This window comes from Sciurus carolinensis, chromosome 2, assembly GCF_902686445.1.
Source record: "Sciurus carolinensis chromosome 2, mSciCar1.2, whole genome shotgun sequence".
In the NCBI taxonomy this organism is placed as follows: Eukaryota; Metazoa; Chordata; class Mammalia; order Rodentia; family Sciuridae; genus Sciurus; species Sciurus carolinensis.
The window spans coordinates 169,066,605-169,081,938 of NC_062214.1; the positions used below are offsets into that span (position 1 = coordinate 169,066,605).

The window sequence follows — 15,334 nt, forward strand, 5'->3', positions numbered from 1 at the left end:
TGTCAACTTTATTGGTACAATATTATGATAGACTCATTTAATGTTCTTAATTTCTATAAAATCAGCATTTTCAGAATTATATTTTTTCTTTATTTAGATTTTTACATGAATAATTTATGCCATTTTTTTTCTTTTCTTGATCAATCTTGCTAAGATTTAAAACGATCTTTTTAAGAAATTCAAAGGAACAACTTTTTGTTCTGATGATTTTTATGTAATGTATTATTGTTGCCTATCTTATTATTTCTTATATTCTGTTATTGCTGTCATTATTTCATGGGGTTTGATTTACCATTCTTATCTCTTTCTATATATTATATATTATTCATATAGTCTAATATTTATATATTATATATTATTATTTATATATTATATATATAAATTTTTTCTTGTTTCCTGAAGTACCTGGTAATTTTTTAATGGAATGCTAACATTATCTGAGAAAAATTCTATAATTAATTTGAGTCTCTGGATAAAGTTAGCTTTTCTAGAGAGGACTTTTCTTGAGTAGACTGTTAGGACAGAGATGAATTATTCTAATTCAATATGTATTAAAACTTATTGAAGACTGTGTTCCAGACTTAGTGAGGACTGGTCTATTTTTCCCTTATGTCCCAAGATTTTCTTCCATACTGAGTCAGGAACTCCTTTTTTGTTTTTATTGTCTCCACGTGAATTAGAGTACTTCAAATGCTATTTAATTTCTCAATTTCTTTCTTCTTTTCTTTTTTTCTTTTTTTTTTTTTTTTTTTTTTGTACCAGGGATTGAACCCAGGAGCACCTAACCCTGAGACACGTCCCCAGCCTTTTAAAAATATTTTATTTACAGACAGGATCTAAGTTCCTTAAGGTCAAGCTAAGTTGCTGAGGCTGGCTTTAAACTGGTGATACTGCTGCCTCAGTCTTCCAAGCTCTGGAATTACAGATTTGTGCCACCACGCCCAGGTTTAATTTTTCAATTTCTTAGTTGCCACATTGTGCCACTTTTTCAGTAGCCCAGAGATTGTGAATCTGCAGATGTCTCAAGAAGAAAAACACTAAAGGCTTTTAGCTCACATCTAAGTGCCTCCTGTCCCTCATGTGTTTGATCCCTCAAGTTTTCTCTGAAGCTTTTGTTATTTCCAAACCATAGCTAGAAATGGAAATCATTTATTTTTTATCTTTCATCTTTTTGTAAAAATTTACTGACTACTCCCAGCTCTTCTCCTATTGATCCTTAAAATTATTATATACTGTGTAAAAACACCAAACTAGACTTCTGGATGAAATTTTATCAAATAAATAAAACTAATTTAGGAAGGGAAGCCATTTTCATGATATAACATTCTATTACAGAAAATTGTCACCCCGTCTAGGTATCTTATTTTCTTCATGTCTCTACAAGAGTTCTAGGTTTGCTTAAGTATGTATTTTGCCCTCCTTATGAATTTTATTTCTAGGTATTTAAAAGTTTTGGTTTTTGCTAAAAATGATATTTTCTCCCCTTGACATTTAAGTTTCTAATTGTTTATAAAAAATGATCAATTTTATATTTTTATCTCACATCCACTCACTTCAATCAATTCTTTTAACAATCATCTTTAACATTTGTGCGAAACCATCAATGAGACAGGCACTGTTTTAAGTATCTTACATGTATTATTAGCATCCTTGTAATATTTCCAAGAAGCAAATACTATGATATCAACTCTATGGATGAAGAAAAAGGTCTAAAGCAGAATTTCTTAATCATTTTGGGAAAACAATCCTCTAATCTAAATATCTGAAAATTTCTATTTACTGGTATTTACACAGATTGTTTCTTTTTTATTATTTGGACTAAAACTCATAAAACAATGTTGAGTAATAGAAGAAATAATATTTTTCTTGTGCCTGATTTTAATAGAACTGTGTTGTGATTTCTTTCTAAACAAATCTTGAGGTCTCTCTCAATAGTGGCCATAAACTGAGATAGGCATTCTCCAGGCCAATCCAGACTGGGAGGAGAGTTAGGCTCAGGTGTGCCAGTCAGGTGGGACACAGAAGGCAATGCCACAAAATGCATAAAATAACCGGAGCCTTTCATTATCACAGGTCCAGGAGAGAAGAAGGGTGCCTACAGAGACCAATAGAGCGCCAGAGAATGCAGTGTACTCAAGCAGCAGATGGAGAATGTGTGAGAGAGAGGTGGGGATGAATTTAAGGACTCACTTTATTGGAGTCCTGGGTGTCACCCGAGTGACTTTCAGGCAAAGAGTTCTAATGGATGGGTTTGAACCAAGAAGATGTGTTGCATGGGGTCACGCTGACTGAGAGGTAGTCACTGCAGCATTTGTGTAGTCTGTCCACTGTGGGGGTGTTAGTGGGCTAAGGCAAGAAGGTTGTGTCTACATGTCCCCAGCAGGGTCAGGTGTTATCAGGAGGCTGTTGTAAAGGAAGATAAATGGATCAACCACATTGAAGAATTGGGAGGAGGTAAACCGGAAACTGTCAAGTGTAATTGAGTCCTGCTTCTGGTATGAAGACAGTCCAGCTTGGATGCCAAGGCGACACAAATTATAAGAATTCACTACAGTTCAGCCCTTGGTGCTTCAGCATTATACTTCAATTGTAAGGCAGCTGTAGTTTGAATAGTCATGGCGGTCATGTTCAGAGACGCGTGGCAGGACGTCAGGATAGAAAGCTGGAGCAGAGTAATAGGAGAAGGCATCAGGGCATAAGTGGTCCCAGGAGTGTCAAGAGGTTGATGGACACGGGACAGATGCCTCCTTGGGAAAGCAGTAATCTCCATTACTTGTAGTCCCTTGCATCAGAATTTCCTCTAGGTATGGACATATGGAAATGTAGGGTGCACATCTGAGCAGAGAAAAAATATGCCAGGAACATGGGCAGAGCAGATAACAAATTCAGGAAGAAAAGCAAAAAAATGTCCTGTGTCCCTTTTGTACTTTAGGAGAGGCAGTCTCTGGGCATCACTGGGTGGAGGCTTTAGTGTAAGGAGTGGCGTCATCTCCAACGATGAAGTCTTGGCTTGGCCAGTGTCCTCTGAGGCAAGGTCATCTCCAGCTGGCTAGATTGAGTTTGTATGGGATGTGAGACCAGGGTAGCCTTTTTAAGTGGGTATCCACTTGAGCTGCCATGGGCTTCCAGATGTAAACCCGTGGAAGTACCCGAACCACTAGGAAGACCAACAGTCAACAGAATGCAGTATGGCTGCATCTGACAGGGCTTTTGTTTTTTGTTTTTTTCTGGTGGACTTTTAATTTTAAATGGGTCCTGTATCAGATGAACAGCTGCCTGGTGTATAGTACAATCTATGATTAGTCAGTTCCAAGAGGGAATGTGCCCTGGATTTAGCCTCCAGTCCTTGTGGGATGGGGACAAGATGGAAAATTTACAAAAATATAGGTGAAGACCTGGGACAAAACAGAAACTTATTTAGGGGCTTGTTTGCTGGACTGGAATTTGAGAAAAAGTTGTTTGAAGAGACCATTATGTCTTTAATTAAACCAATCGTCTGGGGCCTATTAGAGATGTGAAAATTTCATCGAATGCCTTTTTCAAGAGACCATCATTAAGTATTTTAAGAAGTGAAATGTGTATCTTGGTTACAACCAGGAACGTTTGTAACTCTGAAGGAAATTAGGAGTGTCCTAGCCAAGTCTTGTATTTTGTCCTTAGAATATGTGGAGACATGTATGATTTTGATTTATATTTTGGGCATTCATGAGTCAAGAGAGTCCCAGTGTTTTTAAGTTGAAGGGGACAGGTTTAGGTAATGACCCAATAGTTTATAATAAACATGAAGAAGGACCGTTTGTTGACCAGGGCATCCAGGGTTAGGATGAATGCCTGAAGTTTGGCCCTGTGTTGTTTTGGGGGTCTGGTCCTTTATTTAGAATATTCTGGCTAAAGGATTGAAAGCAACAACATTACATTAAGCACCCTCCCTTATGGTCAGCAGTGCCGTTTGTGTAGACCATGAAGTTCTATTACTGTGCACTTGGTTAATCCCAATGGGCTCCCCAGGTGGTGAAGGGCTGACCTCCTCCAGCATGCCGACTTCTGGCAAGGGATTGAGAATGGGGAAATCCCCTCCTCCTGTAGGTGGTACATACCAAAGGGCCAGATTTGGCTCCATCCTCTCTCAGAGACACTTCTGCTGCTGTGGAGTGCAGTTGCGTATCATCTCCAGCAGTGAGACTGTGGGCCAGGTCAATGTCATTTCCTGACCCAATGAATAATGGGCAGCTGGGTATGGAAGGTCACAGGCTCAGGGACATGCGAGTCTTTACTTCCAAGAGAGCCCAGAAGTCAGTCAGCCACCTGTTGTTATAACTGTATAGAGCAAGAGGCTGAAAAGGGCAGCTCTTTGCATTAGATGCCCTGGGGCTACTAAAGGCCCTCTGAAGTGGTCAGAATGCCAAGAGGCATGGAAGAGGCTGTCAAAGGCTTCACCATGAAAGAGCTTTTCCTTTTCTCCTCCCTCTCCCTCTGTCTCTCTCCCCTTTCTTCTTTCTTTCTTTTTAAGGCCCTAAGAGAATAGTGTCTTGTGTCCCCTTCAAAGGTAGAGGCACACCGCCCCTGAGAGGTTGCTGAGTTTGACACTGAACAGAACATGTTCGCCGAATCTATAAGAGCAAGATGTTCACCAGTTGTCGCCTAGAATAACTAATTTTAATAATGTTGGGTATGGGGCATGGTGGCCTTACTGAATGGGAACACAGTGAAGGTTGTAGTGATCCATGATGAGGTGCCCTTTACTTTTATCCAGATTTGAGAACAAGCAAAATACAAATTGTTGAATGAAGAAGCCATGGGAATGATCACCCTTTTGTTAATTAGGCTTTGTATAAGTTTTAATCCTTCAAGGCCCTATTTTAATTTTCTTTAAGCCATACTAACTATTTTAATTGAAGGCTCCTGGGGTCCTACTTTATCAAGCCAGTTTGTAAAAACCTAAAGAGTTACTTTGGGTAAACATATTATTGATTGGCACACTTATGCCTGAGAATCTTTTATAGCAATGGGTAATGGGACCACAAAAAATTCTAGCAAGGCCACAGTTAATGTGAGACCTATAAACCTTTTTCCTAGCTTATAATTTAGTTACCACCTTAAGATTATAGGAGCAAAAGGTTTAAATTTAGTAAGATCATTAGGTGTAAGTATCCTTTGAGCCCCATTTTGTTTCCATGAAATTTGTCAATGAGTGCATTTTAGCAAATGTTGAAATTAAGTGAGCATCTATGTTGTAGAGACACAAAAGTCTATAAGGACCCTTTTAAAAATCCTTTTTTATATAAATTCTTTAGTATATACATTTTGGATTTCTAATTGAATCAAATTATAGAAATTCACTTTAATACTATCACATATACATACATGTACATAATTTATTTAATCTATATTAAAATATATACATAAATATAATTTATTTAATTAAATTTTTCTCCCCTGTATTTAGGGTTTTATCTATAAATCAGTAAGAAATCTAGGGCAAGCATGTTTTCTAGACCTGATCTTTGCTTGGTACTTAATATTTTTCTCCTCTCCATCCTACTTTGACAGGTCTTTTCTTTTCTTTTGGACTTTCAGCTGCCCTTTTTAGTTTCTGTCTCTGCTAGTTAGGAGGAAGAGGGTTGGTCACAGTGGTACACACCTGTAATTCCCAGCAAATTGGGAGACTGAGGCAGGAGGATCACAAGTCCAAAGCCAACTTTAGCAATTTAGTGAGTCCCTAAGCAACTTAGTGTTTCAAAAAATAATAATAATAAAAAGGGCTGGGGATGTGGCTCAGTGATTAATCAGTCCTGAGTTCAATCCCTGGTAGAAAAAATAAAATAAAATAAAAGGAAAAGAGAAGGAAGAATTGTTTCCAGGAGGCGCTTCCCCCAGGGTGATCAGTCCCTTGCCTACTTCTTTTCTTTTCTTTTTTTGTTAAAGTCAAGTGCTTAAAATCATTTAAATTTCTAAGGCTGAAAATGGATTTTTCCTCTCTCTTTGGATACTGGACAAGCTCCTGGTGGTCCCAAGTGGCCCCTGTTTCGAGGAGTGGCCTCTGATTCTGGTTTTGGGCCGCTGAACAGATAGGCAGCCACCTCTCTCTCTACAGGATCCCAATGGACCTCATTTAGGTTGAGGAGGAAGAGTGGCAGAAGCAAGGGAAAGCAGTAACATTGGGAATCACAGACCCCGCACCACCAATGATGTCTGTGAGGTGCCAGTGGGAAATAGATGATCTCCTTAGATTGTCCCTAACCAGTTCAGCAGAGTCCCTTTCCATGTGCTAAGGCTCTGCTGGCCTAGTGTCTGCCTGATAGCCTCTGAAGCTGGGATTACCTCTTCTGACTCTTAAGTCCTCAGAATATAGCTTCCTGATCTTGCATGAAATTTTACTCAAAAAATATGTGTCTAAAGTTTATATAGCACATTATTAAATTATATCTGTAGATAGAATTTCCTTAAAAACTAATAATGATCCCCAAAGATAGATATTCTCCAATTTGACAGATGTAACAGGGATCCACAGGTAATTAAGTGATTTACTTAGAGGCCTGTGGCTAGTGGAAGTGTCCAGAGCAGAACTCATGACTGTGAGTTCCAGCTCAGGGCTATTTCTTCCACTGTACAGTCTTTTGTGTAGAGGAGTTTGGCAGTCTCTGGTAGCATTTTCTTGTTGAAAAAGAAATCCCCAGTGATAAGAGGTCTTAATGCAGGAGAGCATTTCCCTTTTTTAGGGAGAATAAGTCGTCGTAGAACCATGTGAAGTGTTAGGCATGAATAAAGCCCACAGAAGTGCCCTTGGACACCAGTGTCCGTCTCTCAGGTCCAGAGACCAGGTCCATGCTGGAGCACACAGGTTGGTTGTGATGAAGAACTCAGAAAGCAGCCCTCAGAGACACCCAGGAAAAGGTTGAGGCTCTAAGGGAATGAATCTCCAGAGGAGACGCTGAAAGATAGGAACTAGGCAAGAATAAAAGTGAGGTGAAGAGAGACCATGCTGTTTGGCAAAAGGGAGAGAGACAAAGGGAAGAATCCAGAATTCCAGGTTCACTCTGACCACCTTGATCCACCTGAGCAACATCCTCTTCACCAGTGAGATGGGCGGGGGGGTGGTCATTCATCTGTGGGTTGATTGCTCGATTATTTATCAAAAGCCAGCTGAACATTGCCGCATCACAGGTGCTGGGATACATCAGCACACCCGGGAAAGTTTCTGTTCTCATTGTGTTTCCATTATAATGGAGAAGGCGAGGGATAATAAGCAAGTGAACTAGGGTATATTTTCAGAAAACTTCAGATGAAAATAATTGGTATGAAGAAAATAAGCCAGGTGAGGGGTTAGAAAGTGACTGTGGTAGGAAATGTTTTGGTGGCAATTTAGTTGGAATGTTGGGGGATTTCTGTGGAATATGTCCCCCCCATCTCTCCCCCGACCAGGGGCAAATTTATTAAAGATTTCATTCTCATCCTCTAGGTTTGACCTTTGAGAGGTAATCAGGTATGGATGAGGATGCTGGGCAGAGCCTCCAAGACAGAATTGGTGACTCTATTAAGGAAATGAAGAAACCACGCTTCCTCTCTTCTGCTCTTCTTGTGAGGACACAGCAAAAAGGCCATCCTCTGAAAACCAGGAAGAGCGCCCTCACCAGGAACTGAATAGGCCAGCACTTTGATTTTGGACTTCCCAGCCTTTAGAATTATGAGCAGTAATTATCTGTAGTTGAAGCCAACCAGTCTGTGGTCCTTTTGGTATAGCAGCCCTAAGACAGAAAGTCTCTCACAGGAGGTGACGTTTGAGCAGTGACTTGAAAGAAATGAGGCAGTGAGGAGGTGTGGGGGCAGAGGAGCAGGGACTCTGTCCTGGGTACAAGAATCAGCCACCTTGGCTGGAGCCTCAGCAATCACGGAGAGTGGAGTGCGGGTAAGGGAGGGAGAGCTGCTGGTGAAACCAGACAGCCTGCAATCCTGAGATTCTTAACTTGCTTTCATCTTCTCTAGCTTCTTCTTTAAGACAGTACCTCCTCCCTCCTGGGTTAAGTGGTCCTCTTCCTGTCGGAAGGCTGCTTCCCTTCACGGGGGCTTGCTTGTCTACCTGCAGCTTGTTTGCCTGCAGAACCCAAAAAGCAAAGTCTCTAATGGCATGGTGATTTTTTTAAAAAATTTATTTTCTTTTTGCTTGACACATAATGATTGTCAATGAACCCGGAGGACATTATGTTAAGGAGCACCGTGATTAATCTGCTTAAGTCCCCAGAGGCCCAAGAGCAGCATCAGGCCAGACAGAACAGACTGCAGGCTCCTAGGCAGTCTCTCCCCGAGGAAATCATCACGAAACTTCTGGTGTTGATCTATTGATTACTCTCCCTTTCACCCAGTGAGAAATGCACTACTTGATGAAAAGAAAACAGCTCTTGAAAGGTTTGCTCCTTCCCAAGATGGGGCACAGGCCAGCTGTTATAACAGCCTCTGCTTCCATGACACTGATTTAAAAAAGAAGAACAAAAAAAAACCTAATGATTTTTAGCTAATCACCAAACCAGTGCATATTTGTTGTTGGGAAATTAGACATGTAGAAAATTAGAAAGAAAAATCATCCAAATACCACCACCTGGAGATACCTATTATTAAGATTTCTAATTTTACTTAATTATACACATACTTTTGCATATACCTGATATCATTTGGTCCCTGGATTATATGGTGCCGTGGTTTGGATATGGTTTGTGTCTCTCAAAGGTTCATGTGTTGGAGGTTTGGTCCCCAGGGCGGCACGACTGGGTGGAGCTGTGGAATCTTTGAGAGGTGGAGCCTAGGGAGAGGTCCTTAGATCAGTAGTTCTCAAGTGAGACCCCTTGAATTCTCCTGAGGGAGTTATTAAAGGGGCAAGCCCTCCCCACCCCCTTTCTAGATGTCATCTCTTCCTCACTCCCACACAGGTCTTGCCATGTTTGTCTTTGCCATAAGGCCACACAGATGAGGCCTAGCCTTCACCAAGCCTGCACCGTGGTCCTTGGACTTTCAGCCTCCAGAGCCCTGAGATAAGTAAACTCTTTCCTTCCTAAGTAGACTCTCAGATGTTTCCCTGTGGTGATAAAAGCTGAATAATATACATAGTATTCCCTTTCTTATGGATATTACCTTTTAATCCCATAGGCTGGCCTCTGGGCTCTAGTGGCACCAAGGGAAAGAGTACAGGGAGAGGCTGAAGTTGGCAAAAAAGGCTGGCATTCTGTCCTACATGGCCGTGTTGTGAGGTAAACACCGCTGTGTTATCGCCAGGGCCGTCCCCCCAGTTTATAAGGCCTCAGCCAAAGAGGATAAGGGGCCTGCAGAGACCTGGGGCCTGGGTTTTAGATCAAGTTATTGTATTTGGCAAGGAGATGTCAGTCAGACTTGTTTCCATGCAGGATTCATTCTGAAGAACATACACAACCACACGAATGGCACTTAGAAATTTATTTTGGCTTCCATCATGGCACAGGCATTCTGACATTTTTTATTTTTGTATTTGTTCTGGTTTGTTGTACATGACAGAATGCATTTGTACATTCTGGTAGATCATACATAAGTGGAGTGCAATCTCTCATTTTTCTGATTGTACATATGGCAGGGTCACTCGGGTCACGCAGTCATACGTGTACATGAGGAAATAATGTCCGGTTCACTCCACTCCCATTCCTCCCCCACGCCCCTTCCCTCCCTTCACTCCCCTCTACCTAATATAAAGTAACTATTCTTCCCTGTCCCCTCCCCACCTTACTGTGAATTAGCATTCACATATCAAACACTCGGCCTTTGGTTTTTTGGGTTTGGCTTATTTCACTTACCATGATATTCTCTAACTCCTTCCATTTACCAGCAAATGCCATGATTCCATTCTTCTTTAAAGATGAGTAATAATTTCATCATGGTGTGTGTGTGTATATATATATACATATATATATATATATATATCACATTTTCTTTATCCATTCATCTGTTGAAGGGCATCTAGTTGGTTCCATACTTTAATTAGCTAAGGTGAATTGAGCTGCTATAATACTGTAGTATGCTGATTTTAAGTCCTTTGGGTATAAACGGAGGAGTGGGATAGCTGGGTCAAATGGTGGTTCCCTTCCAAGTTTTCTGAGGAATCTCCACACTGCTTTGCTCCATTCTGACTTTCAACCTACTAAGTTGGTCTTTCTAACCAGGGAATTGACTGATTCTTTGCCTTTAGAGATAAGGCAGCTATCTTCAGCAAAGATACTATCAGAGATGTATTATTCTCCCCCTGGTTGGAACCACAACTTCGGTTGCCTCCTTATTTTTGCCCAGGGCAAATTTCTTAATGGAGTTTGCAGCGAGTCAACTTACAGACTTTTAAAAGTTTTCACATTCCCACAATTTTGGTGTCTTTGTTATCTTTTCCATTCTGTGTCCAAGACTAAAGCAGGAGCTATATGTAGACCTAACTCACTTACTGACTCGCCCTAATCACAGCACACAGGTAACTTTACTGCCCCTTATTGCTTACTCGAGCTCAGAGGGTAGTAAGAGATACATCACATGCGTAGCAGGCTCTGTTAACTAACTGCCTAACAGCCATTTTCCCTTTCTTTTGCCTTGACCACAGCAACAGCCAACATCCACAAAGGGCACCAAAAAGGGAGAGATGAAAAGGCGGCATAACGTAAATTGTGACTGGACTAAACCAGTTGTAGAAATCTTAATCCCCCCTTGCCAGATACTCACGTTTCGGCCTTATAATTAGAGATGACTGTATGATTCAGCTCCCACCAAGGGGATAGGAGAAAACCTGGGAAATTTTTTTTCTTCCTGATGAGCAGGAAAGTGTTTTTTCTTTTGTTTCCCTTTTCTCAACTTTGAAGGTAGTGTGAAGACCTAAGGCCTAGAACTGTGGCAGCCATCTTGTGACAATGAGGTAACAAGCATATGCAGGAAAGTCGGCAAGCTAAGCATGCTGGAGTTGAAGGGTGAAAAGTATCTAGACTTTTGATCACTTTTCAAAGTTGCCAATAAACTCTGGAACAGCCTACTTCCAGAAACTTCCTTGGGGGGAAAAATATTTCTAACAGTTTGAAGTACTCTTTCTTGCAGGTACCATGTCCTGAAGGATACATAGCTAGAGTGACCAATAAAAGTGGAAGATCCAACTTTCTGAAGGGCAGCCTTAACCTTGGAGTAACTGCAGTACAAACCGACATTCAGTTTCAGAATCTTGCCACTTGCAAGAATTTAAAGAGGACCACCTTGCCAAGTGTTTCTTGTTCATGTGAAGCTATTGGTGTTCCTTTATGATTAATTATGCACAGGATATCTGGACCTGAGAAGCTGAAAACTGTAGGAAAGACGTAGGCAGGATCTTCCCTTATGAATACAGACTATAAAAAATAATTGGACTGGCCATGGCTTTAGCTCAACATGGGTTGTATGACTGATGACCACGTGTGAATTTATTTAGGACAGAGTATAGCAGAAGGCACAACTGCTGGGTCATTGGGATCTGATCTGGCTGGCTGAGGCCATATCTCTGAGGAGGGAGGAATGGAGTTTCCTTTATAGCAAGTGATGCAAACGGAAGAGACTGTACTGTGGCAGGAAGTAATTCTAATAATATGAAAAACTTTTAAATACCAAGGAGTGTAATAAGGGCTTACCTGAATTATTCCTTTAAATCCTCGAAAAGATCCTACGAAAAAAAGTTACCACTTTTAGCTCAATTTCACAAAATGAAGAAATCCATGCATGGAGAGGTTAAGTAACTTGTCCAATATTATACAGCCACTAAGTAATAGAGCTGGGATTTGAATTTAGTCAGGCTCCGGAAACATGGCGTGCCACCTCTTTAAACTATGTCTGACGTCCTTGAGTGATGTTTGTGTGGCGCAAGTGAAAGGGAGAAGGGAAGCTGGGTAAACTGGAAGTGCATGTTGCTGTGCTGGAGGAAGGCGGGCCCATACCCATGTGACTGTCTTATCTGGGTAACTTCTCCGCTCTCCAGTTCTAAAGCAGTATCGTTAAGCTGTCACTTGGAGTGATGCAACAATGGATGATCCATTGTGGTCACTAAAATAATGGACAAGGGGAAATCGGTGACAGTGGTTGTGAAGGATGATTCATGCTGTGTCCATCTGACATTAAAAGCGAGGTTGTGCTGGGTGTGGTGGCTCACGCTTGTAATCCCAGTGGCTTGGGAGGCAGAGGCAGAAGGATCGCGAGTTCAAAACCAGCCTCAGCATCGTAGAGAGGCCTGAGTAGCTTAGTGAGACCCTATCTCTAAATAAAATATTTACAAAAGGCTAGGGATGTGACTCAGTGGTTAAGTGCCCTGAGTTCAATCCCTGGTACCAAAAAAAAAAAAAAAAAGTAACATTGTTTATTTCCTTTATTTTTGGAGACACTATGAATTTTGTATTCTCACTGAAAACTGAAAACTTGGACTTTTTTTCCATAGGGAAGGTTTTCCTAGAACCAGAAATTGGACAGTATTGGACAAACCAGGATGGTTGGTCACTTTGGCCAATCAACTGAGAGAATGCATATAAAGCATTTAGTGTGAGGCCTAGAGCACACAAGTATCCCGTAGGGTCTTGGGGAAGTTGAATCTGGACTTAGGGGCACAGAGATGCCCAGCATTCTCCCAGTGAGGGGAATGAACTCATTTTACCACATGGAGGCAGGTTAAAGAGTTTGGGAGAGTTTTTAGCCCTGTTTTAGTTATTGTCTAGGATTCTCTAACAAGCTACGTAAAAGGGTTTAGCTGGGCTTTTTCAGGAGGATCATTAGCAAGGCAGATAAGAGTGGGCAGATAGGCTGCAGGGAAAGACCATGCTGGACCTATTTTTTTTTCTTTCTTTGTGTTTCTGAGAATTGAACCCAGGGGCACTCTACCGCAGAGCTACCTCTCCCCTTTTTAGTTTTCTATTTTGAAAGAGGGTCTCACTAAGTTGCCCAGGCTGGCCTCGAATGTGCCATCCTCCTGCCTCAGTCTCCTGAGTAGCTGGGATTACAGGCTTGGGTCACATGTGGCAGGACCTGTTTCCTAACTCATGAAACTTAGAAGAACAACCGAGGCAGAGTCTGAGGGCCCCTCAGCCCCTCGTGATAGGGTTGACAAATAAAATTCAGGAGATCCAGTTAGATTTCCATTTCAAATAAACAACAATGCTAATTGTTGATACAATTTTAAAATATTAGTGCATCTCAAATATAGTGTGAGATATATATCTATATTTAAAGTATTCAATAATTATTTGAAGTTCAAGTTGATCTGAGAATCCTCTATTTTTATTTACTAAATTTGGCAACTCAACTGCATAGGAAAGTGGGAACTTAACAAATGTTAACTGATTTATACCTGTATATAATATGTAATGATCAAATCAGGGTAATACGCATTTTTTATCTCCTCAAATCTCAACCACTAATCATTTCTAAGTGTTGGGCCATTTCCTACCCTTTTAGTTATTTTGAAATGTATCACAGATTGTTGAAGATGATAGTTATTCTACTGTGCTACAGAAACCCGGAACTAATTTCTCCACTCTAACTGTATTTTTTGGTAGTGCTTCAATTTGTAATCTATAATCATCTTATAAAAGTGTTCAAATTCACTGAGTTGAGATTTATTGTGGCATTTTCATTGTATTTACATACAAAACTTCGGTCAGATTCATTCCACTGTTCTTCCCCTATCCTGTCCCTTCTTCCTCTCCTTCAATCCCCTTTGTCTACTCTGCTAATCTTTCTTCTATTTTTAATTAATTTTTTATTGGTTCTTTTCAGTTATGCATGACAGTAGAATCCATTTTGATATAATTGTATAAGCATGGACTATATGGTATTCTAATTAGGATCCCAGTCTTGTGGATGTACACGATGGTGAGATTCACTGGGGTGTATTCATACACGTACATAGGAAAGTTATGTCAGGTTTCTTCCACTGTCTTTCCTATTCCTATCCCCCTCCCTCCCTTCTTTCCTCTATGTCTAATCCAATGAACTTCTACTCTTCCCCTGACCACCCGCCCCTTACTGTGGGTTAGCTTCCACATTATCAGGGAAAACACTTGACTTCAGTTTTTTGGGATTGCCTTATTTCACTTAGCATGATAGTCTCCAGATCCATTCATTTCCTTGAAAATGTCATAAAGTCATTCTTTATGGCTGAGTAACATTCCATTGTATATATATACCACAATTGATTCATCCATTCATCTGTTGAAGGGCATCTAGGTTGGTTCCATAGCTTAGCGATTGTGAATTGTACAGCTATAAACATGGATGTGGCTGCATCACTGCAGTATGCTGATTTTTAAAGCCTTTGGATATAAACTGAGGAGTGAGATAAATGGGTCAAATGGTGGTTCCATTCCTAGCTTTTTGAGGAATCTCCATACTGCTTTCCAGAGTGGTTGCATCAATTTGCAGTCCCACCAACAATGTATGAGTGTACCCTTTTCCCCATATTCTTGCCAATATTTATTGTTACTTGTATTCTTGATAATTGCCATTCTGATTGGAGTGAGATGAAGTCTCAGGGTACTTTTAATTTACATTTCTCTAATTGCTAGAGATATTGAACATTTTTTTCATATAGTTGTTGTCCATTCATATTTCTTCATTTGGAAGTGTCTATTTAGTTCCTTTGCCTATTTATTGATTGGGTTATTAGTTTTTTGTTGTTGTTGTTGTTGTTGTTTTTGGTGTTAAGCTTTTAGAGTTCTTTGTATATCCTGGAAATTATATCCTATCTGAGATGTAGGTGGCAAAGATTTTCTCCCATTCTGTAGGCTCTCTCCTCATGCTTCTGATTGTTCCCTTTGCTGTGAAAAAGCTTTTTAGTTTGACTCCATCCCATTTTATTTATTTTTAAATTTACTTCTTGCACTTTGGGAGTCTTGTTAAGGAAGTCAGTTCCTGAGCTGACATGTTGGAGTACATTTTCTTCTAGTAGGTGCAGGGTTTCTGGTCTAATTCCTAGGTCTTTGATACACACTGAGTTGACTTTTGTGCAGGGTGAGAAATAGGGGTTAAATTTCATTCTACTACATAAGGATTTTCAATTTTCCCAGTACCATTTGTTAAAGAGGCTACCTTTTCTCCAATGTATGCTTATGGTGCCTTTGTCTAATATATCAGATAACTATGTATATGGGTTTGTCTCTGTGACTTCTATTCTATTCCATTCATCTTCATGCCTGTTTTTGGTGCCAATACCAGGCTATTTTTGTTACTGTAGCTCTGTCATATAATTGAAAGTCTGGTATTGTGATGCCTCCTGCTTTGCTCTTCTCACTAAGGATTGCTTTGGCTATTCTGGGACTCTTATTTTCCAGATGAATTT

The 15,334-nt window shown here is 40.4% G+C and overlaps 1 long non-coding RNA gene across 1 annotated transcript; it reads left to right on the plus strand.

Annotated features, from left to right (window-relative positions):
• Window positions 1–9,006: 9,006 nt before the first annotated feature.
• Window positions 9,007–12,204, plus strand: LOC124970704 (uncharacterized). The gene is made up of 3 exons (XR_007106172.1): window positions 9,007–9,239; window positions 10,857–10,909; window positions 11,086–12,204. It is a non-coding gene; the product is annotated as an uncharacterized LOC124970704 (long non-coding RNA).
• The last annotated feature ends 3,130 nt before the right edge of the window (window positions 12,205–15,334 follow it).